Source organism: Misgurnus anguillicaudatus, chromosome 8 (genome assembly GCF_027580225.2).
Source record: "Misgurnus anguillicaudatus chromosome 8, ASM2758022v2, whole genome shotgun sequence".
Lineage (NCBI taxonomy): Eukaryota > Metazoa > Chordata > Actinopteri > Cypriniformes > Cobitidae > Misgurnus > Misgurnus anguillicaudatus.
The window spans coordinates 42,553,260-42,579,991 of record NC_073344.2 but is presented as its reverse complement, the minus strand read 5'-3'; positions in this window follow the sequence as shown (position 1 = coordinate 42,579,991).

The window sequence follows — 26,732 nt, the reverse complement described above, 5'->3', positions numbered from 1 at the left end:
GAGGGCGAGCACGCCAAAATGTGTTTGAGCCTGTATCTTCGCAAAACGTTTGCGTATTAATATGAGATTTGGTATATGTCATAACAGTGATGACCTGAGGTTGCATGCACCATTTCGTCACACTGCCCCCTACTGGTCACGAGATATAAAAAATGTCTATTTTTGCTTATAACTACTCCAAACTTGAATGTAAAATTATGAGACTGGTCTTGTTAGATTTCGTGAGGCATGCAGAGTCAAACGATACCACATGGTTTTTGGCCGGCCATTTTGTGTGTCGGCCATTTTGAATTTTTTCTTTAAGTTCAAGTATTTCATAAACGCAATTGCGTATTGTTATGAAACTAGGTATGGTTCATCAGCAACATGTTCTGAGAGGGCTTGTAAACTTTTCGGCGCCCCCTAGTGGTCAAGAAATTTGAAGCTATATCTCTGCATCTCTTTATCGTATACACACCAAATTTGGTGGGTGTCATCACAATCAAGACCTGAGTCACAATTTATTGTTTGGTCAGTGCCTCCTAGTGGTCAAGTCATTTAAGGCTATATCTCTGTATCGCTTTATCGTATTTACACTAAATTTGGTATGTGTCATCACAGTCATGACCTGAAGCACCATCTATTGTTTCGGCACAGCACCACCTAGTGGTCTCAAGATACGAAAAAATTGCTATTTTTTTCATAAAACTAATGCAAACTTAGATCTTAAATCATGACAGTCATCATGTATGAATCATTTTTTGCCATGTTTGGCTTGACCCCGGTATCGCTGCTTGCAGCTATATTTATATATTATTCTTCTTCTTGTTCTTCCGCCATTGAAGTCAATGGCAGCCCATAGAACCGTACGTAGGAAAGTTATGAAATTTGGCACACATGTAGAGGACAGTCTCAGAAGTTACTATAGCAACATTGGTGTGTCTGACTCAAACCCTCTAGCGCCACCAACAGTCCAAATATGCACTTATGTTCATGCTCACAACTTCTGACCCGTGAGTCCTAGAAACTAAATTCTTGTTTCCCCTAAATCGTTGGCTCATGATGATTCAAATGCACACATTGATGTCATTTGTGTCATGCACATCTTTCCGCCATTTTGAATTTTTCGTAAAACCTACTTTTTCTAACTCCTCCTAGACCGTTTGTCTGATTTGCATGTCCTTTGGTATGTAGCATCTAGAGACACCCATGACAAAAAGTTATCAAAAGCTTTTTGATAGACCAATGCGTTCTCATATAAATTGACAACATATATGGCGGCGAGCACGCCAAAACGGACGTGAGGCCTTAACTTCGCAAAACTTTATTGTATCGACACGAAACTTGGTATATGTCATAACAGTCATGACCTGAGGGTGCCTGCAACGTTTCGTCACAGCGCCACCTAGTGGTCACGAGATTCGAAAAATGCATATTTTCGCTTATAACTACTTCAAACTTCAGTCTAAAATCATGAAGGTGGTCTTGTTAGATTCCTTGAGGCATGCCGAGTCAAACGATACCAAACGGTTTTCGGTCGGCCATTTTGGGTGTCGGCCATTTTGAATTTTCTCATTAAGTTCAATATTTCACAAACAGAATGGCGTATCGCTACGAAATTTGGCGTGGTTCATCAGTGACATGTTCTGAGCGCACTTATAAATCTTTAGGACGGCGCCACCTAGTGGTCAGGATATGTAAAAACAATTTTTTAAATCTTTATATCATTTGATTAAATTGCCACTATGACATAAGACTTCACTCTATTGATTCCTTGGCTCATGCTGAGTCCGACTGTACCAAATATGTCTGAGTCAAACCTACTTCCTGTCGGCCATTTTGAATTATATTGAACACCTACTTTTTCGAACTTCTCCTAGAGCGCTTGTGTGATTGGCTTGATTTTTGGTATGCACCATCTAGAGACACTCTAGACAAAAAGTTATCAAAAGATTTTCGGTAGACCTATCCGTTGTCGTATAACGTATCAAAGAGTGCGAGGGCGAGCACGGCAAAATGTGTTTGAGCCTGTATCTTCACAAAACTTTTGCGTATTAATATGAGACTTGGGATATGTCATAACGGTGATGACCTGAGGGTGCATGCACCATTTCGTCACACTGCCCCCTACTGGTCACGAGATATAAAAAATGTTTATTTTTGCTTATAACTACTGCAAATTTGAATGTAAAATTATGAAACTGGTCTTGTTAGATTTCGTGAGGCATGCCGAGTCAAACGATACCAAATGGTTTTTGGTCGGCCATTTTGTGTGTCGGCCATTTTGAATTTTTTTTTTAAGTTCAAGTATTTCAGAAACGCAATTGCGTATTGTTATGAAACTTGGTATGGTTCATCAGCAACATGTTCTGAGAGGACTTGTAAACTTTTCGGCGCCCCCTAGTGGTCAAGAGATTTGAAGCTATATCTCTGCATCTCTTTATCGTATTTACACCAAATTTGGTGGGTGTCATCACAATCAAGGCCTGAGTCGCAATTTATTCTTTGGTCAGTGCCCCCTAGTGGTCCAGTCATTTAAGGCTATATCTTCGTATCGCTTTATCGTATTTACACTAAATTTGGTATGTGTCATCACAGTCATGACCTGAGGCACCATCTATTGTTTCGGCACAACGCCACCTAGTGGTCTCAAGATACGAAAAAATTGCTATTTTTTCATAAAACTAATGCAAACTTAGATCTTAAATCATGACAGTCATCACGTATGAATCATTTTTTGCCATGTTTGGCTTGACCCCGGTATCGCTGCTTGCAGCTATATTTATTATTATTAGGGGTCAAGCCCCGAAGGGGCGTAGAACCCTATTGTTATTGTTAGTTTTCTTATTATTATTATTATTATTCTTGTTCCGCGTTCTTCCACCCAAAAGTCAATGGCAGCCCATAGAACCGTACGTAGGAAAGTTATGAAATTTGGCACACATGTAGAGGACAGTCTCAGAAGTTACTATAGCAACATTGGTGTGTCTGACTCAAACCCTCTAGCGCCACCAACAGTCCAAAAATCCACTTATGTTCATGCTCATAACTTCTGACCCGTGAGACCTAGAAACTAAATTCTTCTTTCCTCTGAATCCTTTGCTCATGATGATTCAATTGCACACATTGATGTCATTTGTGTCATGCACATCTTTCCGCCATTTTGAATTTTCCGTAAAACCTACTTTTTCGAACTCCTCCTAGACCGTTCGTCCGATTTGCATGTCCTTTGGTATGTAGCATCTAGAGACACCCCAGACAAAAAGTTATCAAAAGCTTTTTGATAGACCAATGCGTTCTCGTATACAGTGACAACATATATGGCGGCGAGCACGCCAAAACGGACGTGAGGCCGTATCTTCTCAAAACTTTATTGTATCGCCACGAAACTTGGTATATGTCATTACAGTCATGACCTGAGGGTGCCTGCAACGTTTCGTCACAGCGCCACCTAGTGGTCACGAGATTCGAAAAATGCCTATTTTCGCTTATAACTACTTCAAACTTGAGTCTAAAATCATGAAGGTGGTCTTGTAAGATTCCTTGAGGCATGCCGAGTCAAACGATAACAAACGGTTTTCGGTCGGCCATTTTGGGTGTCGGCCATTTTGAATTTTCTCATTAAGTTCAGTATTTCACAAACAGAATGACGTATCGCTACGAAATTTGGCATGGTTCATCAGTGACATGTTCTGAGCGCACCTATAAATCTTTAGGACAGCGCCACCTAGTGGTCAGGATATATAAATAAATTGTTTAAAATCTTTATAGCATTTGATTCATTTGCCACACTGAAATGAGACTTCACTCTATTGATTCCTTGGCTCGTGCTGAGTCCGACTGTACCAAATATGATAGAGTCAAACCTACTTCCTGTCGGCCATTTTGAATTATATTGAACACCTACTTTTTCGAACTCCTCCTAGAGCGCTCGTGTGATTGGCTTGATTTTTGGTATGCATCATCTAGAGACACTCTAGACAAAAAGTTATCAAAAGATTTTCGGTAGACCTATCCGTTGTCGTATAACGCATCAAAGAATGCGAGGGCGAGCACGCCAAAATGTGTTTGAGCCTGTATCTTCGCAAAACTTTTGCGTATTAATATGAGACTTGGTAAATGTCATAACAGTGATGACCTGAGGGTGCATGCACCATTTTGTCACACTGCCCCCTACTGGTCACGAGATATAAAAAATGTCTATTTTTGCTTATAACTACTGCAAATTTGAATGTAAAATTATGAGACTGGTCTTGTTAGATTTCGTGAGGCATGCCGAGTCAAACGATAACAAATGGTTTTTGGTCGGCCATTTTGTGTGTCGGCCATTTTGAATTTTTTCTTTAAATTCAAGTATTTCAGAAACGCAATTGCGTATAGTTATGAAACTTGGTACGGTTCATCAGCAACATGTTCTGGCAGAACTTGTAAACCTTTTGGCACCCCCTAGTGGTCAAGAGATTTGAAGCTATATCTCTGCATGTCTTTATCGTATTTACACCAAATTTGGTGGGTGTCATCACAATCAAGACCTGAGTCATAATTTATGGTTTGGTCAGTGCCCCCTAGTGGTCAAGTCATTTAAGGCTATATCTCCGTATCGCTTTATCGTATTTACACCAAATTTGGTGGGTGTCATCACAATCAAGACCTGAGTCATAATTTATGGTTTGGTCAGTGTCCCCTAGTGGTCAAGTCATTTAAGGCTATATCTCCATATCGCTTTATCGTATTTACACTAAATTTGGTATGTGTCATCACAGTCATGACCTGAGGCACCATCTATTGTTTCGGCACAGCGCCACCTAGTGGTTTCAAGATACAAACAAATTGCTATTTTTTCATAAAAATATTGCAAACTTAGATGTGAAATCATGACAGTCATCACGTATGAATCATTTTTTGCCATGTTTGGCTTGACCCCGGTATCGCTGCTTGCAGCTATATTTATTATTATTATTCTTCTTCCTCGTTCTTCCACCCAAAAGTCAATGGCAGCCCATAGAACCGTACATAGGAAAGTTATGAAATTTGGCACACATGTAAAGGACAGTCTCAGAAGTTACTATAGCAACATTGGTGTGTCTGACTCAAACCCTCTAGCGCCACCAACAGTCCAAAAATCCACTTATGTTCATGCTCATAACTTCTAACCCGTGAGTCCTAGAAACTAAATTCTTGTTTCCTCTGAATCCTTTGCTCATGATGATTCAATTGCACATGTTGATGTCATTAGTGTCATGCACATCTTTCCGCCATTTTGAATTTTCCGTAAAACCTACTTTTTCGAACTCCTCCTAGACCGTTTGTCCGATTTTCATGTCCTTTGGTATGTAGCATCTAGAGGCACCCCAGACAAAAAGTTATCAAAAGCTTTTTGATAGACCAATGCGTTCTCGTACAAATTGCCAACATATATGGCGGCGAGCACGCCAAAACGGACGTGAGGCCGTATCTTCGCAAAACTTTATTGTATCGACACGAAACTTGGTATATGTCATTACAGTCATGACCTGAGGGTGCCTGCAACGTTTCGTCACAGCGCCACCTAGTGGTCACAAGATTCGAAATATGCCTATTTTCGCCAATAACTACTTCAAAGTTGAGTCTAAAATCATGAAGTTGGTCTTGTTAGATTCCTTGAGGCATGCCGAGTCAAACGATACCAAACGGTTTTCGGTCGGCCATTTTGGGTGTCGGCCATTTTGAATTTTCTCATTAAGTTCAGTATTTCACAAACAGAATGGCGTATCGCTACGAAATTTGGCATGGTTCATCAGTGACATGTTCTGAGCGCACCTATAAATCTTTAGGACGGCGCCACCTAGTGGTCAGGATATGTAAATAAATTGTTTAAAATCTTTATATCATTTGATTAAATTGCCACTATGACATAAGACTTCACTCTATTGATTCCTTGGCTCATGCTGAGTCCGACTGTACCAAATATGTCTGAGTCAAACCTACTTCCTGTCGGCCATTTTGAATTATATTGAACACCTACTTTTTCGAACTCCTCCTAGAGCGCTCGTGTGATTGGCTAGATTTTTGGTATGCATCATCTAGAGACACTCTAGACAAAAAGTTATCAAAAGCTTTTCGGTAGACCTATTTGTTGTCTTATAACGCATCAAAGAATGTGAGGGCGAGCACGCCAAAATGTGTTTGAGCCTGTATCTTCGCAAAACTTTTGTGTATTAATATGAGACTTGGTATATGTCATAACAGTGATGACCTGAGGGTGCATGCACCATTTCGTCACACTGCCCCCTACTGGTCACGAGATATAAAAAATGTCTATTTTTGCTTATAACTACTGCAAACTTGAATGTAAAATTATGATAGTGGTCTTGTCAGATTTCGTGAGGCATGCCGAGTCAAACGATACCAAATGGTTTTTGGTCGGCCATTTTGTGTGTCGGCCATTTTGAATTTTTCTTTAAGTTCAAGTATTTCAGAAACGCAATTACGTATTGTTATGAAACTTGGTATGGTTCATCAGCAACATGTTCTGGGAGGACTTGTAAACTTTCCGGTGCCCCCTAGTGGTCAAGAGATTTGAAGCTATATCTCTGCATCTCTTTATCGTATTTACACCAAATTTGGTGGGTGTCATCACAATCAAGACCTGAGTCACAATTTATTTTTTGGTCAGTGCCCCCTAGTGGTCAAGTTATTTAAGGCTATATCTCTACATCTCTTTATTGTATTTACACCAAATTTGGTGGGTGTCATCACAATCAAGACCTGAGTCACAATTTATTTTTTGGTCAGTGCCCCCTAGTGGTCAAGTCATTTAAGGCTATATCTCTGCATCTCTTTATTGTATTTACACCAAATTTGGTGGGTGTCATCACAATCAAGACCTGAGTCACAATTTATTTTTTGGTCAGTGCCCCCTAGTGGTCAAGTCATTTAAGGCTATATCTCTGCATCTCTTTATTGTATTTACACCAAATTTGGTGGGTGTCATCACAATCAAGACCTGAGTCACAATTTATTATTTGGTCAGTGCCCCCTAGTGGTCAAGTCATTTAAGGCTATATCTCCGTATCGCTTTATTGTATTTACACCATATTTGGTGGGTGTCATCACAATCAAGACCCGAGTCACAATTTATTGTTTGGTCAGTGCCCCCTAGTGGTCAAGTCATTTAAGGCTATATCTCCGTATCGCTTTATTGTATTTACACTAAATTTGGTATGTGTCATCACAGTCATGACCTGAGGCACCATCTATTGTTTCGGCAAAGCGCCACCTAGTGGTCTCAAGATACAAAAAATTGCTATTTTTTCATAAAACTAATGCAAACTTAGATCTTAAATTATGACAGTCATCACGTATGAATCGATTTTGGCCATGTTCGGCTTGACCCCGGTATCGCTGCTTGCAGCTATATTTATTATTATTATTTTTCTTCCTCGTTCTTCCGCCGAAAGTCAATGGCAGCCCATAGAACCGTACATAGGAAAGTTATGAAATTTGGCACACATGTAGAGGACAGTCTCAGAAGTTACTATAGCAACTTTGGTGTGTCTGACTCAAACCCTCTAGCGCCACCAACAGTCCAAAAATCCACTTATGTTCATGCTCATAACTTCTGACCCATGAGTCCTAGAAACTAAATTCTTGTTTCCTCTGAATCCTTGGCTCATGATGATTCAAATGCACACATTGATGTCATTTGTGTCATGCAAATCTTTCCGCCATTTTGAATTTTCCGTAAAACCTACTTTTTCGAACTCCTCCTAGAGCGTTTGTCCGATTTGCATGTCCTTTGGTATCTAGCATCTATAGACACCCCTGACAAAAAGTTATCAAAAGCTTTTTGATAGACCAATGCGTTCTTGTATACCGTGACAACATATAAGGCGGCGAGCACGCCAAAATGGACGTGAGGCCGTATCTTCGCAACACTTTGGTGTATCGACACGAAACTTGGTATATGTCATTACAGTCATGACCTGAGGGTGCCTGCAACGTTTCGTCACAGCGCCACCTAGTGGTCACGAGATTCGAAAAATGCCTATTTTCGCTTATAACTACTTCAAACTTGAGTCTAAAATCATGAAGGTGGTCTTGTTAGATTCCTTGAGGCATGCCGAGTCAAACGATACCAAACGGTTTTCGGTCGGCCATTTTGGGTGTCGGCCATTTTGAATTTTCTCATTAAGTTCAGTATTTCACAAACAGAATGGCGTATCGCTACGAAATTTGGCATGGTTCATCAGTGACATGTTCTGAGCGCACCTATAAATCTTTAGGACGGCGCCACCTAGTGGTCAGGATATGTAAATAAATTGTTTAAAATCTTTATTTCATTTGATTAAATTGCCACTATGACATAAGACTTCACTCTATTGATTCCTTGGCTCATGCTGAGTCCGACTGTACCAAGTATGTCTGAGTCAAACCTACTTCCTGTCGGCCATTTTGAATTATATTGAAGACCTACTTTTTCGAACTCCTCCTAGAGCGCTTGTTTGATTGGCTTGAATTTTGGTAGGCATCATCTAGAGACACTCTAGACAAAAAGTTATCAAAAGCTTTTCGGTAGACCTATCCGTTGTCGTATAACGCATGAAAGAATGTGAGGGCAAGCACGCCAAAATGTGTTTGAGCCTGTATCTTCGCAAAACTTTCGCGTATTGATATGAGACTTGGTATATGTCAAAACAGTGATGACCTGAGGGTGCATGCACCATTTCGTCACACTGCCCCCTACTGGTCTCGAGATATGAAAATCGACTATTTTTGCTTATAACTACTGCAAGCATGTGTGTAAAATTATGAAAGTGGTTTTGTTAGATTTCCTGAAGCATGTCGAGTCAAACGATACCAAATGGTTTTCGGTCGGCCATTTTGGGTGTCGGCCATTTTGATTTATTCCTTTAAGTCAAGTATTTCATTAACGCAACTGCGTATTGTTATGAAACTTGGTATGGTTCATCAGCAACATGTTCTGAGAGGACTTGTAAACTTTTTGGTGCCCCCTCGTGGTCAAAAAGATTTGAGGCTATATCTCTGCATCTCTTCATCGTATTAACACCAAATTTGGTGGGTGTTATTACAGTAATGTTCCGAGTCACCATCTATAGTTTTAGCCAGTGCCCCCTAGTGGTCAAGACATTTTAGGCTAAATCTCTGTATTGCTTTATTGTATTTACACCAAATTTGGTGGGTGTCATCAGTTCATGGCAGTCATCCATATGATTCATTTTTTGCCATATTCGGCTTGACCCCGGTATCGCTGCTTGCAGCTATATTTAGGGGTCAAGCCCCGAAGGGGCGTAGAACCCTATTGTATTTGTTAGTTTTCTTATTATTAGGGGTCAAGCCACGAAGTGGCGTAGACACCTATTGTATCTGTTAGTTTTCTTATTATTATTCTTCTTCCTTCTTCCTCCATTGAAGTCAATGGCAGCCCATAGAACCGTACGTAGGAAAGTTATGTAATTTGGCACACATGTAGAGGACAGTCTAAGAAGTTACTATAGCAACATTGGTGTGTCTGACTCAAACCCTCTAGCGCCACCAACAGTCCAAAAATCCACTTATGTTCATGCTTATAACTTCTGGCCCGTGAGTCCTAGAAACTAAATTCTTGTTTCCTCTGAATCCTTGGCTCATGATGATTCAATTGCACACATTGATGTCATTTGTGTCATGCACATCTTTCCGCCATTTTGAATTTTTCGTAAAACCTACTTTTTCAAACTTCTCCTAGACCGTTTGTCCGATTTGCATGTCCTTTGGTATGTAGCATCTAGAGACACCCAAGACAAAAAGTTATCAAAAGCTTTTTGATAGACCAATGCGTTCTCATATAAATTGACAACATATATGGCGGCGAGCACGCCAAAACGGACGTGAGGCCGTATCTTCGCAAAACTTTATTGTATCGACACAAAACTTGGTATATGTCATAACAGTCATGACCTGAGGGTGCCTGCAACGTTTCGTCACAGCGCCACCTAGTGGTCACGAGATTCGAAAAATGCCTATTTTCGCTTATAACTACTTCAAACTTGAGTCTAAAATCATGAAGGAGGTCTTGTTAGATTCCTTGAGGCATGCCGAGTCAAACGATACCAAACCGTTTTCGGTCGGACATTTTGGGTGTCGGCCATTTTGAATTTTCTCATTAAGTTCAGTATTTCACAAACCGAATGGCGTATCGCTACGAAATTTGGCATGGTTCATCGGTGACATGTTCTGAGCGCACCTATAAATCTTTAGGACGGCGCCACCTAGTGGTCAGGATATGTAAATAAATTGTTTAAAATCTTTATATCATTTGATTAAATTGCCACTATGACATAAGACTTCACTCAATTGATTCCTTGGCTCATGCTGAGTCCGACGGTATAAAATATGTCTGAGTCAAACCTACTTCCTGTCGGCCATTTTGAATTATATTGAACACCTACTTTTTAGAACTCCTCCTAGAGCGCTCGTGTGATTGGCTTGATTTTTGGTATGCATCATCTAGAGACACTCTAGACAAAAAGTTATCAAAAGCTTTTCGGTAGACCTATCCGTTGTCGTATAACGCATCAAAGAATGCGAGGGCGAGCACGCCAAAATGTGTTTGAGCCTGTATCTTCGCAAAACTTTTGCGTATTAATATGAGACTTGGTATATGTCATAACAGTGATGACCTGAGGGTGCATGCACCATTTCGTCACACTGCCCCCTACTGGTCACGAGATATAAAAAATGTCTATTTTTGCTTATAACTACTGCAAATTTGAATGTAAAATTATGAGACTGGTCTTGTTAGATTTCGTGAGGCATGCAGAGTCAAACGATACCACATGGTTTTTGGTCGGCCATTTTGTGTGTCGGCCATTTTGAATTTTTCTTTAAGTTCAAGTATTTCAGAAACGCAACTGTGTATTGTTATGAAACTTGGTATGGTTCATTACCTACATGTTCTGGGAGGACTTGTAAACTTTTCGGTGCCCCCTAGTGGTCAAGAGATTTGAAGCTTTATCTCTGCATCTCTTTATCGTATTTACACCAAATTTGGTGGGTGTCATCACAATCAAGACCTGAGTCACAATTTATTTTTTGGTTTGTGCCCCCTAGTGGTCAAGTCATTTAAGGCTATATTTCTGCATCTCTTTATTGTATTTACACCAAATTTAGTGGGTGTCATCACAATCAAGACCTGAGTCACAATTTATTGTTTGGTTAGTGGCCCCTAGTGGTCAAGTCATTTAAGGCTATATCTCTGCATCTCTTTATTGTATTTACACCAAATTTGGTGGGTGTCATCACAATCAAGACCTGAGTCACAATTTATTGTTTGGTTAGTGCCCCCTAGTGGTCAAGTCATTTAAGGCTATATCTCTGTATTGCTTTATCGTATTTACACTAAATTTGGTATGTGTCATCACAGTCATGACCTGAGGCACCATCTATTGTTTCTGCACCGTGCCACCTAGTGGTCTCAAGATACAAAAAATTGCTATTTTTTCATAAAACTAATGCAAACTTAGATCTTAAATCATGACAGTCATCATGTATGAATCATTTTTTGCCATGTTTGGCTTGACCCCGGTATCGCTGCTTGCAGCTATATTTATTATTAGTTAGGGGTCAAGCCCCGAAGGGGCGTAGAACCCTATTGTTATTGTTAGTTTTCTTATTATTATTATTCTGCTTCTTGTTCTTCCGCCATTGAAGTCAATGGCAGCCCATAGAACCGTACGTAGGAAAGTTATGAAATTTGGCACACATGTAGAGGACAGTCTCAGAAGTTACTATAGCAACATTGGTGTGTCTGACTCAAACCCTCTAGCGCCACCAACAGTCCAAAAATCCACTTATGTTCATGCTCATAACTTCTGACCCGTGAGTCCTAGAAACTAAATTCTTGTTTCCTCTGAATCCTTTGCTCATGTTGATTCAAATACACACATTGATGTCATTTCTGTCATGCAAATCTTTCCGCCATTTTGAATTTTCCGGAAAACCTACTTTTTCGAACTCCTCCTACAGCGTTCGTCCGATTTTCATGTCCTTTGGTATATAGCATCTAGAGACACCCCAGACAAAAAGTTATCAAAAGCTTTTTGATAGACCAATGCGTTCTCATATACAGTGACAACTTACAAGGCGGCGAGCACGCCAAAATGGACGTGAGGCCGTATCTTCGCAAAACTTTATTGTATCGACACCAAACTTGGTATATGTCATTACAGTCATGACTTGAGGGTGCCTGCAACATTTCGTCACAGCGCCACCTAGTGGTCACAAGATTCGAAAAATGCCTATTTTCGCTTATAACTACTTCAAACTTGAGTCTAAAGTCATGAAGGTGGTCTTGTTAGATTCCTTGAGGCATGCCGAGTCAAACGATACCAAACGGTTTTCGGTCGGCCATTTTGGTTGTCGGCCATTTTGAATTTTCTCATTAAGTTCAGTATTTCACAAACCGAATGGCGTATCGCTACGAAATTTGGCATGTTTCATCGGTGACATGTTCTGAGCGCACCTATAAATCTTTAGGACGGCGCCACCTAGTGGTCAGGATATGTAAATAAATTGTTTAAAATCTTTATATCATTTGATTAAATTGCCACTATGACGTAAGACTTCACTCTATTGATTCCTTGGCTCATGCTGAGTCCGACGGTATCAAATATGTCTGAGTCAAACCTACTTCCTGTCGGCCATTTTGAATTATATTGAACACCTACTTTTTCGAACTCCTCCTAGAGCGCTCGTGTGATTGGCTTGATTTTTGTTATGCATCATCTAGAGACACTCTAGACAAAAAGTTATCAAAAGCTTTTCGGTAGACCTATCCGTTGTCGTATAACGCATCAAAGAATGCGAGGGCGAGCACGCCAAAATGTGTTTGAGCCTGTATCTTCGCAAAACTTTTGCGTATTAATATGAGACTTGGTAAATGTCATAACAGTGGTGACCTGAGGGTGCATGCACCATTTTGTCACACTGCCCCCTACTGGTCACGAGATATAAAAAATGTCTATTTTTGCTTATAACTACTGCAAATTTGAATGTAAAATTATGAGACTGGTCTTGTTAGATTTCGTGAGGCATGCCGAGTCAAACGATAACAAATGGTTTTTGGTCGGCCATTTTGTGTGTCGGCCATTTTGAATTTTTTCTTTAAATTCAAGTATTTCAGAAACGCAATTGCGTATTGTTATGAAACTTGGTATGGTTCATCAGCAACATGTTCTGGGAGGACTTGTAAACTTTCCGGTGCCACCTAGTGGTCAAGAGATTTGAAGCTATATCTCTGCCTCTCTTTATCGTATTTACACCAAATTTGGTGGGTGTCATCACAATCAAGACCTGAGTCATAATTTATTGTTTGGTCAGTGCCCCCTAGTGGTCAAGTCATTTAAGGCTATATCTCTGCATCTCTTTATTGTATTTACACCAAATTTGGTGGGTGTCATCACAGTCATGACCTGAGGCACCATCTATTGTTTCGGCAAAGCGCCACCTAGGGGTCTCAAGATATAAAAAATTGCTATTTTTTCCCTAAAACTAATGCAAAGTTAGATCTTAAATCATGACAGTCATCACGTATGAATCATTTTTTGCCATGTTTGGCTTGACCCCGGTATCGCTGCTTGCAGCTATATTTATTCTTCTTCTTCTTCTTCCGCCATTGCGGTCTATGGCAGCCCATAGAACCGTACGTAGGAAAGTTATGAAATTTGGCACACTGATAGAGGACAGTCCAATGTGTCCCCACAGCAAATTTGGAGTCTCTATGTCTAACCCGCTAGCGCCACCAACAGTCCAAAGTTGCACTTATGTTTTTGCTTATAACTTCTGATCCGTAAGCCCTAGAAACAAAATTATTGCTTTCTCTTATTCATTGGCTCAAGACGATTCGATTGGACCCTATGGCGTCTTTTTTCAACATGAAAATTTTCCGCCATTTTGAATTATTCGTAAAACCTACTTTTTCGAACTCGTCCTAGAGCTTTTGTCCAATTGCCACGAAAATTGGTATGTATCATCTTGAGACACTTAAGGCAAAAAGTTATCAAAAGAATTTCGATACACCAATCCGTTGTCGTATACCGCCTTAACGAATTTTATGTAGAGCGCAAAAAAACAGATTTTAGGCTGTATCTTCGTCAAACTTAGGCCTATTGACACGACACTTGGTACTTGAGATGCCAGTCAGGAACCGAGGGTGCATGCATAGTTTCGTTGCAGCGCCACCTAGTGGCCAGAGAAATGTTTTATACACCTATAACTTTGGCTCCGATTGACGTATTTTCATGGGACTTGCTTCTTTGGAGTTCTGAATAGTTGCCGAGTCAAACGATACCAAACATGCCAGAATTCGCCTTACGATTAACCCTGCGCAGCAACATAGCGCTTAAAAAACACGCGTGAATATCTCCGCGAACGTTTTTCCGATCGACTCGAAAACACCATAGGAAGAAACTAACCTTACCTTCTGAACAAAAAGTTCTATTGGTGTTATATTAAAATTTTCATCAGAAATGGCCGAAAATTGCAAAAAACGAAAAATTACCTTTAAATTTTGTGTTTTTTACACATAAATGGTTGTAACTTCGTAACGAAAAGAGATTTTTTCACCAGATTTGATACGCTGATGCATGAGCACATTCTGAGGCTACACAAAAAAAATGGTATGCTTGCACCACTAGATGGCCTTATAATTGAACAAAACCTTTGATAACAAGCCAGCCCTATGGTCATACAACTGTTTCTTCACTAAACTAAAGTGTATAGACATAAAACTAGCTAGATGTAAAACAATCATGACCTGATGTTGCATGCACAATTTTGTCATTGCGCGACCTACTGGTTTTGAGATAGAATATGGTATTTTTGCCTAAAACTATTGCAACAACACATCTAAAACCACGAGTCATCATGGATTATTCCTTTCATGGCTTTGACTATAATCACTGGTGTTTGCCAATTCACTCCCCAGCAACCATTGAGAATACCTTATCAACCGTTTTTGCAAAAGCTATATCTCTGCATCACAACATCGTAGAAACACGGGGATGGTCTCGTTTGATTAATTAAACTTGTTGTAACATGATGTGACCCATGTTTTGCAACTGCAAACACCACGCACATGCCCTTCAGTGCTCTAATGTTCCATGATTGTCAATAACAGAAGGACGATTGCAGTAGTCAAGAACTTAAATTATTTTTGTTGATTACTTTTTTGTTTTTTCATCTAAAATTATTAGGTTTACCTAGGTTCTTCAATCTGCTTATCCAATCTCAATTTTACATCCTTTTGTGCCCTTTTCGGCTTGACCCCGGCATTGCTGCTTGCAGCTATATTTATTATTAGTTATTCTTCTTCCGCCATTGCGGTCTATGGCAGCCCATAGAACCGTACGTAGGAAAGTTATGAAATTTGGCACACTGATAAAGGACACTCCAGTGTGTCCCCACAGCAAATTTGGAGTCTCTATGTCTAACCCGCTAGCGCCACCAACAGTCCAAAGTTGCACTTATGTTTTTGCTTATAACTTCTGGTCCGTATGTCCTAGAAACACAATTCTCGTTTCCTCTGATTCCTTGGCTCAAGACGATTCGAAAGGACCCTATGACGTCATTTTCCGTCATGAAAATTTTTCCACTATTTTGAATTATTTGTAAAACCTACTTTTTCGAACTCGTCCTAGAGCTTTTGTCCGATTGCCACGAAAATCGGCACGTAGCATCTAGAGACACTCATGGCAAAAAGTTATCAAAAGAATTTCAATACACCAATCCGTTGTCGTATACCGCCTTAACAAATTTTACATAGAGTGCAAAAAACTGATTTTAGGCTGTATCTTCGTCAAACTTAGGCCTATTGACATGACACTTGGTACTTGTGATGCCAGTCAGGAACTGAGGGTGCATGCACAGTTTCGTCGCAGCGCCACCTAGTGGTCAGATTAATGTATTACACGCCTATAACTTTGGCTGCGGTCAATGTATTGTCACGGGACTTGTTTCCTTGGAGTTTTGAATAGTTGCCGAGTCCAACGATACCAAACTTGCCAGAATTCGCCTTACGGTTAACCCTGCGCAGCAAAATAGCGCTTAAAAAACACGCGTGAATATCTCCGCGAGCGTTTTTCCGATCGACTCGAAAACACCATAGGAAGAAACTAACCTTACCTTCTGAACAAAAAGTTCTATTGGCGTTATATTAAAATTTCCATCAGAAATTGCCGAAAATTGCAAAAAACGAAAAATTACCTTTTAATTTGGTGTTTTTTACACATAAATGGTTATAACTCTGCAACAAAATGAGATTTTTTCACCAGATTTGATACGCTGATGCATGAGCACATTCTGAAGCTACACAAAAAAAATGTATGCTTGCACCACTAGATGGCCTTATAATTGAACAAAACCTTTGATAACAAGCCAGCCCTATGGTCATACAACTGTTTCTTCACTAAACTAAAGTGTATAGACATAAAACTAGCTAGATGTAAAACAATCATGACCTGATGTTGCATGCACAGTTTTGTCATTGCGCCACCTACTGGTTTTGAGATAGAATATGGTATTTTTGCCTAAAACTACTGCAGCAACACATCTAAAACCATGAGTCATCATGGATTATTCCTTTCATGGCTTTGACTATAATCACTGGTGTTTGTCAATTCACTCCCTAGCAACCATTGAGAATACCTTATCAACCGTTTTTGCAAAAGCTATATCTCTGCATCAGAACATCTTAGAGACAGGGGGATGGTCTCGTTTGACTAATTAAACTTGTTGTAACATGATGTGACCCATGTTTTGCAACTGCAAACACCACTCACATGCCCTTCAGTGCTCTAATGTTCCATGATTGTCAATAACAGAAGGACGATTGCAGTAGTCAAGAACTTAGATTATTTTTGTTGATAACTTTTTTGTTTTTTCATCTAAAATTATTAGGTTTGCCTAGGTTCTTCAATCTGCTTATCCAATCTCAATTTTACATCCTTTTGTGCCCTTTTCGGCTTGACCCCGGCATTGCTGCTTGCAGCTATATTTAGGGGTCAAGCCACGAAGTGGCGTAGACACCTATTGTTATTGTTAGTTTTCTTATTATTATTTTTCTTCCTCGTTCTTCCGCCGAAATTCAATGGCAGCCCATAGAACCGTATGAAATTTGGCACACATGTAGAGGACAGTCTCAGAAGTTACTATAGCAACATTGGTGTGTCTGACTCAAACCCTCTAGCGCCACCAACAGTCCAAAAATCCACTTATGTTCATGCTCACAACTTCTGACCCGTGAGTCCTAGAAACTAAATTCTTGTTTCCTCTGAATCCTTGGCTCATGATGATTCAATTGCACACATTGATGTCATTTGTGTCATGCACATCTTTCCGCCATTTTGAATTTTTCGTAAAACCTACTTTTTCGAACTCCTCCTAGACCGTTTGTCCGATTTGCATGTCCTTTGGTATGTAGCATCTAGAGACACCCCAGACAAAAAGTTATCAAAAGCTTTTTGATAGACCAATGCGTTCTCATATAAACTGACAACATATATGGCGGCGAGCACGCCAAAACGGACGTGAGGCTGTATCTTCGCAAAACTTTGGTGTATCGACACGAAACTTGCTTTATGTCATAACAGTCATGACCTGAGGGTGTCTGCAACGTTTCGTCACAGCGCCACCTAGTGGTCACGAGATTCGAAAAATGCATATTTTCCCTTATAACTACTTCAAACTTGAGTCTAAAATCATGAAGGTGGTCTTGTTAGATTCCTTGAGGCATGCCGAGTCAAACGATACCAAACGGTTTTCGAGCGGCCATTTTGGGTGTCGGCCATTTTTAGTTTTCTCATTAAGTTCAGTATATCACAGACAGAATTGCGTATCGCTACGAAATTTGGCATGGTTCATCAGTGACATGTTCTGAGCGCACCTATAAATCTTTAGGACGGCGCCACCTAGTGGTCAGGATATGTAAAAAGAAATTTTTAAATCTTTATATCATTTGATTAAATTGCCACACTGACATAAGACTTCACTCTATTGATTCCTTGGCTCATGCTGAGTCCGACTGTACCAAATATGTCTGAGTCAAACCTACTTCCTGTCGGCCATTTTGAATTATATTGAACACCTACTTTTTCGAACTCCTCCTAGAGCGCTCGAGTGATTGCCTTGATTTTTGGTACGCATCATCTAGAGACACTCCAGACAAAAAGTTATCAAAAGCTTTTCGGTAGACCTATCCGTTGTCGTATAACGCATCAAAGAATGCGAGGGCGAGCACGCCAAAATGTGTTTGAGCCTGTATCTTCGCAAAACTTTTGCGTATTAATATGAGACTTGGTATATGTCATAACAGTGATGTCCTGAGGGTGCATGCACCGGTTCGTCACACTGCCCCCTACTGGTCACGGAATATAAAAAATGTCTATTTTTGCTTATAACTACTGCAAACTTGAATGTAAAATTATGAGACTGGTCTTTTTTAGATTTCGTGAGGCATGCCGAGTCAAACGATACCAAATGGTTTTTGGTCGGCCATTTTGTGTGTCGGCCATTTTGAATTTTTCTTTAAGTTCAAGTATTTCAGAAACGCAATTGCGTATTGTTATGAAACTTGGTATGGTTCATCAGCAACATGTTCTGGGAGGACTTGTAAACTTTTCGGTGCCCCCTAGTGGTCAAGAGATTTGAAGCTATATCTCTGTATCTCTTTATCGTATTTACACCAAATTTGGTGGGTGTCATCACAATCAAGACCTGAGTCACAATTTATTTTTTGGTCAGTGCCCCCTAGTGGTCAAGTCATTTAAGGCTATATCTCTGCATCTCTTTATTGTATTTACACCAAATTTGGTGGGTGTCATCACAATCAAGACCTGAGGCACCATCTATTGTTTCGGCACGGCGCCACCTAGTGGTCTCAAGATACCAAAAATGCTATTTTTTCATAAAACTAATGCAAACTTAGATCTTAAATAATGACAGTCATCACGTATGAATCATTTTTTGCCATGTTTGGCTTGACCCCGGTATCGCTGCTTGCAGCTATATTTAATCTTCTTCTTGTTCTTCCGCCATTGAAGTCAATGGCAGCCCATAGAACCGTACGTAGGAAAGTTATGAAATTTGGCACACATGTAGAGGACAGTCTAAGAAGTTACTATAGCAACATAGGTGTGTCTAACTCAAACCCTCTAGCGCCACCAACAGTCCAAAAATCTACTTATGTTCATGCTCATAACTTCTGACCCGTGAGTCCCAGAAACTAAATTCTTGTTTCCTCTGAATCCTTGGCTCATGATGATTCAATTGCACACATTGATGTCATTTGTGTCATGCACATCTTTCCGCCATTTTGAATTTTCCGTAAAACCTACTTTTTCGAACTCCTCCTAGAGCGTTTGTCCGATTTGCATGTCCTTTGGTATTTAGCATCTAGAGACACCACAGACAAAAAGTTATCAAAAGCTTTTTGATAGACCAATGCGTTCTCGTATAAATTGACAACATATATGGCGGAGAGCACGTCAAAATGGACGTGAGGCTGTATCTTCGCAACACTTTATTGTATCGACAACAAACTTGGTATATGTCATTACAGTCATGACCTGAGGGTGCCTGCAACGTTTCGTCACAGCGCCACCTAGTTGTCACGAGAATCGAAAAATGACTATTTTCACTTATAACTACTTCAAACTTGAGTGTAAAATCATGAAGGTGGTCTTGTTAGATTCCTTGAGGCATGCCGAGTCAAACGATACCAAACGGTTTTCGGTCGGCCATTTTGGGTGTCGGCCATTTTGAATTTTCTCATTAAGTTCAGTATTTCACAAACAGAATGGCGTATCGCTACGAAATTTGGCATGGTTCATCAGTGACATATTCTGAGCACACCTATAAATCTTTAGGACAGCGCCACCTAGTGGCCAGGTTATATAAAGAAATTTTTTAAAATCTTTATAGCATTTGATTAATTCGCCATTTTGAAATAAGGCTTCACTCTATTGATTCCTTGGCTCGTGCCGAGTCCGACTGTACCAAATATGTCTGAGTCAAACCTACTTCCTGTCGGCCATTTTGAATTATATTGAACACCTAGTTTTTCGAACTCCTCCTAGAGCGCTTGTTTGATTGGCTTGATTTTTGGTATGCATCATCTAGAGACACTACAGACAAAAAGTTATCAAAAGCTTTTCGGTAGACCTATCCGTTGTCATATAACGCATCAAAGAATGCGAGGGCGAGCACGCCAAAATGTGTTTGAGCCTGTATCTTCGCAAAACTTTTGCGAATTAATATGAGACTTGGTATATGTCATAACAGTGATGACCTGAGGGTGCATGCACCGTTTCGTCACACTGCCCCCTACTGGTCACGAGATATAAAATATGTCTGTTTTTGCTTATAACTACTGCAAACTTGAATGTAAAATAATGATACTGGTCTTTTTAGATTTCGTGAGTCATGCCGAGTCAAACGATACCAAATGGTTTTTGGTCGGCCATTTTGTGTGTCGGCCATTTTGAATTTTTTCTTTAAGTTCAAGTATTTCAGAAACGCAATTGCGTATTCTTATGAAACTTGGTATGGTTCATCAGCAACATGTTCTGAGAGGGCTTGTAAACTTTTCGGCGCCCCCTAGTGGTCAAGAGATTTGAAACTATATCTCTGCATCTCTTTATTGCATTTACACCAAATTTGGTGGGTGTCATCACAATCATGACCTGAGTCACCATCTATTGTTTTGGTCAGTGCCCCCTAGTGGTCAAGTCATTTAAGGCTATATCTCCGTATCGCTTTATCGTATTTACACTAAATTTGGTATGTGTCATCACAATCATGACCTGAGTCACAATCTATTGTTTTGGTCAGTGCCCCCTAGTGGTCAAGTCATTTAAGGCTATATCTCCGTATCGCTTTATTGTATTTACACTAAATTTGGTATGTGTCATCACAGTCATGGCCTGAGGCACCATCTCTTGTTTCAGCACAGTGCCTCCTAGTGGTCAAAAGATACAAAAAAATTCTATTTTTTCCTAAAACTAGTGCAAACTTAGATCTTAAATCATGACAGTCATCACGTATGAATTATTTTTGCCATGTTTGGCTTGACCCCGGTATCGCTGCTTGCAGCTATATTTATTATTATTATTCTTCCTCCGTCATTGCGGTCTATGGCAGCCCATAGAACGCTACGTAGGAAAGTTATGAAATTTGGCACACTGATAGAGGACAGTCCAAATAATTTTCACAGCAAATTTGGAGTCTCTATCTCAAACTCGCTAGCGCCACCAACAGTCCAAAGTTGCACTTACGTTTTTGCTTATAACTTCTGACCCGTACGTCCTAGAAATTAAATTCTTGTTTTCTCTGATTCCTTGGCTCAAGACGATTCGAATTGACCCTATGACGTCATTTTCCGTCATGAAAATTTTTCCGCCATTTTGAATTATTCTTAAAACCTACTTTTGCGAACTCGTCCTAGAGCTTTTGCCCGATTTCCACGAAAATCGGTATGTAGCATCTACAGACCCTCACGGAAAAAATTTATGGAATTCATGTCAATTCGTCAATCCGTTCCCGTAAACCGCGTCAACGAATTTTACGTAGAGCGCAAAAAAACGGATTTGAGGCTGTATCTTCGGCAAACTTTAGCCTATTGACACGATACTTGGTACTTGTGATGCCAGTCAGGAACTACGGGTGCATGCAGAGTTTCGTCACAGCGCCACCTAGTGTTCAGACTTATGCTGCAAGCAGCAATGCCGGGGTCAAGCCCCGAAGGGGCGAAGACCTCTATTGTATTTGTTAGTGTTCTTATTATTATTAGGGGTCAAGCCCCGAAGGGGCGTAGAACCCTATTGTTATTGTTAGTTTTCTTATTATTATTATTATTATTATTTTTCTTCCTCGTTCTTCCGCCGAAAGTCAATGGCAGCCCATAGAACCGTACATAGGAAAGTTATGAAATTTGGCACACATGTAGAGGACAGTCTCAGAAGTTACTATAGCAACTTTGGTGTGTCTGACTCAAACCCTCTAGCGCCACCAACAGTCCAAAAATCCACTTATGTTCATGCTCATAACTTCTGACCCATGAGTCCTAGAAACTAAATTCTTGTTTCCTCTGAATCCTTGGCTCATGATGATTCAAATGCACACATTGATGTCATTTGTGTCATGCACATCTTTCCGCCATTTTGAATTTTCCGTAAAACCTACTTTTTCGAACTCCTCCTAGAGCGTTTGTCCGATTTGCATGTCCTTTGGTATCTAGCATCTATAGACACCCCTGACAAAAAGTTATCAAAAGCTTTTTGATAGACCAATGCGTTCTCGTATACCGTGACAACATATAAGGCGGCGAGCACGCCAAAACGGACGTGAGGCCGTATCTTCGCAACACTTTGGTGTATCGACACGAAACTTGGTATATGTCATTACAGTCATGACCTGAGGGTGCCTGCAACGTTTCGTCACAGCGCCACCTAGTGGTCACGAGATTCGAAAAATGCCTATTTTCGCTTATAACTACTTCAAACTTGAGTCTAAAATCATGAAGGTGGTCTTGTTAGATTCCTTGAGGCATGCCAAGTCAAACGATACCAAACGGTTTTCGGTCGGCCATTTTGGGTGTCGGCCATTTTGAATTTTCTCATTAAGTTCAGTATTTCACAAACAGAATGGCGTATCGCTACGAAATTTGGCATGGTTCATCAGTGACATGTTCTGAGCGCACCTATAAATCTTTAGGACGGCGCCACCTAGTGGTCAGGATATGTAAATAAATTGTTTAAAATCTTTATTTCATTTGATTAAATTGCCACTATGACATAAGACTTCACTCTATTGATTCCTTGGCTCATGCTGAGTCCGACTGTACCAAGTATGTCTGAGTCAAACCTACTTCCTGTCGGCCATTTTGAATTATATTGAAGACCTACTTTTTCGAACTCCTCCTAGAGCGCTTGTTTGATTGGCTTGAATTTTGGTAGGCATCATCTAGAGACACTCTAGACAAAAAGTTATCAAAAGCTTTTCGGTAGACCTATCCGTTGTCGTATAACGCATGAAAGAATGTGAGGGCAAGCACGCCAAAATGTGTTTGAGCCTGTATCTTCGCAAAACTTTCGCGTATTGATATGAGACTTGGTATATGTCAAAACAGTGATGACCTGAGGGTGCATGCACCATTTCGTCACACTGCCCCCTACTGGTCTCGAGATATGAAAATCGACTATTTTTGCTTATAACTACTGCAAGCATGTGTGTAAAATTATGAAAGTGGTTTTGTTAGATTTCCTGAAGCATGTCGAGTCAAACGATACCAAATGGTTTTCGGTCGGCCATTTTGGGTGTCGGCCATTTTGATTTATTCCTTTAAGTCAAGTATTTCATTAACGCAACTGCGTATTGTTATGAAACTTGGTATGGTTCATCAGCAACATGTTCTGAGAGGACTTGTAAACTTTTTGGTGCCCCCTCGTGGTCAAAAAGATTTGAGGCTATATCTCTGCATCTCTTCATCGTATTAACACCAAATTTGGTGGGTGTTATTACAGTAATGTTCCGAGTCACCATCTATAGTTTTAGCCAGTGCCCCCTAGTGGTCAAGACATTTTAGGCTAAATCTCTGTATTGCTTTATTGTATTTACACCAAATTTGGTGGGTGTCATCAGTTCATGGCAGTCATCCATATGATTCATTTTTTGCCATATTCGGCTTGACCCCGGTATCGCTGCTTGCAGCTATATTTATAATAATTATTCTGCTTCTTCTTCTTCCTCCATTGCGGTCTATGGCAGCCCATAGAACCGTACGTAGGAAAGTTATGAAATTTGGCACACTGATAAAGGACAGTCCAAATATTATCCACAGCAAATTTGGAGTTTCTATCTCTAACCCGCTAGCGCCACCAACAGTCCAAAGTTGAACTTATGTTTTTGCTTATAACTTCTGATCCGTAAGTCCTAGAAATGAAATTCTTGTTTCCTCTGATTCCTTGGCTCAAGACAATTCGATTGGACCCTATGACGTCATTTTCCGTCATGAAAATTTTTCCGACATTTTGAATTATTCGTAAAACCTACTTTTGCGAACTCGTCCTACAGTTTTTACCCGATTGCTGCGAAGATTGGTATGTAGCATCTAGAGACCTTCACGGCAAAAAGTTATTAAAAGAATTTTGATAAACCAATCCGTTGTCGTATAGCGCGTCAACAAATTTTATGTAGAACGCAAAAAAACGGATTTGAGGCTGTATCTTCGCCAAACTTAGGCCTATTGACACGATACTTGGTACTTGTGATGCCAGTCAGGAACTACGGGTGCTTGCAGAGTTTCGTCACAGCGCCACCTAATGGTCAGACTTATGTTTTACACGCCTATAACTTTGGCTCCGATTGACGTATTTTCACGGGACTTGTTTCTTTGGAGTTATGAATAGTTGCCGAGTCCAACGATACCAAACTTGCCAGAATTAGCTTTACGGTTAACCCTGTACAGCAAAATAACGCTTAAAAAACACGCGTGAATATCTCCGCGAGCGTTTTTCCGATCGACTCGAAAACACCATAGGAAGAAACTAACCTTACCTTCTGAACAAAAAGTTCTATTGGCGTTATATTAAAATTTTCATCAGAAATGGCCGAAAATTGCAAAAAACGAAAAATTACCTTCAAATTTTGTGTTTTTTACACATAAATGATTGTAACTTCTTAACGAAAATAGATTTTTTCACCAGATTTGATACACTGATGCATGAGCACAATCTGAGGCTACACAAAAAAAATTGTATACTTGCACCACTAGATGGCCTTATAATTGAACAAAACCTTTGATAACAAGCCAGTCTTATGGGTATACAACTGTTTCTTAACTAAACTAAAGTGTATTGTCATAAAACTAGCTACATGTAACACAATCATGACCTGATGTTCCATGCACAATTTTTTCATTGCGCCACCTACTGGTTTTAAGAGAGAATATTGTATTTTTGCCTTAAACTACTGCAACAACACATCTAAAACCATGAGTCATTATGGATTATTCCCTTCATGGCTTTGACTATAATCACTGGTGGTTGCCAATTCACTCCCTAGCAACCATTGAGAATACCTTATCAACCGTTTTTGGAAGAGCTATATCTCTGCATCAGAACATCGTAGAGACACGGGGATGGTCTATTTTGACTAATTAAACTTGTTGTAACATGATGTGACCCATGTTTTGCCACTGAAAACACCACTCGCATGTCCTTCAGTGCTCTAATGTTCCATGATTGTCAACAACAGAAGGACGATTGCAGTAGACAACAACTTAGAATATTTTTGTTGATAACTTTTTTGTTTTTATCTAAAATTATTAGGTTTACCTAGGTTCTTCAATCTATTTATCCAATTTCAATTTTACATCCTTTGTGCCCTTTTCGGCTTGACCCCGGTGATTGCTGCTTGCAGCTATATTTAGGGGTCAAGCCCCGAAGGGGCGAAGACCCCTATTGTATTTGTTAGTTTTCTTTTTAGGGGTCAAGCCCCGAAGGGGCGTAGAACCCTATTGTTATTGTTAGTTTTCTTATTATTATTATTATTATTCTTCCTCTTCCGCCATTGAAGTCAATGGCAGCCCATAGAACCGTACGTAGGAAAGTTATGAAATTTGGCACACTTGTAGAGGACAGTCTCAGAAGTTACTATAGCAACATTGGTATGTCTGACTCAAACCCTCTAGCGCCACCAACAGTCCAAAAATCCACTTATGTTCATGCTCATAACTTCTGACCCGTGAGTCCTAGAAACTAAATTCTTGTTTCCTCTGAATCCTTTGCTCATGATGATTCAATTGCACACATTGATGTCATTTGTGTCATGCAAATCTTTCCGCCATTTTGAATTTTCCGTAAAACCTACTTTTTCGAACTCCTCCTAGAGCGTTCGTCCGATTTGCATGTCCTTTGGTATGTAGCATCTAGAGACACCCGAGACAAAAAGTTATCAAAAGCTTTTTGATAGACCAATGCGTTCTCATATAAATTGACAACATATATGGCGGCGAGCACGCCAAAACGGACGTGAGGCCGTATCTTCGCAAAACTTTATTGTATCGACACGAAACTTGGTATATGTCATTACAGTCATGACCTGAGGGTGCCTGCAACGTTTCGTCACAGCGCCACCTAGTGGTCACGAGATTCGAAAAATGCCTATTTTCGTTTATAACTACTTCAAACTTGAGTCTAAAATCATGAAGGTGGTCTTGTTAGATTCCTTGAGGCATGCCGAGTCAAACGATACCAAACGGTTTTCGGTCGGCCATTTTGGGTGTCGGCCATTTTGAATTTTCTCATTAAGTTCAGTATTTCACAAACCGAATGGCGTATTGCTACGAAATTTGGCATGGTTCATCAGTGACATGTTCTGAGCGCACTTATAAATCTTTAGGACGGCGCCACCTAGTGGTCAGGATATGTAAATAAATTGTTTAAAATCTTTATATCATTTGATTAAATTGCCACTATGACATAAGACTTCACTCTATTGATTCCTTGGCTCATGCTGAGTCCGACTGTACCAAATATGTCTGAGTCAAACCTACTTCCTGTCGGCCATTTGGAATTATATTGAACACCTACTTTTTCGAACTCCTCCTAGAGCGCTCGTGTGATTGGCTTGATTTTTGGTATGCATCATCTAGAGACATTCTAGACAAAAAGTTATCAAAAGCTTTTCGGTAGACCTATCCGTTGTCGTATAACGCATCA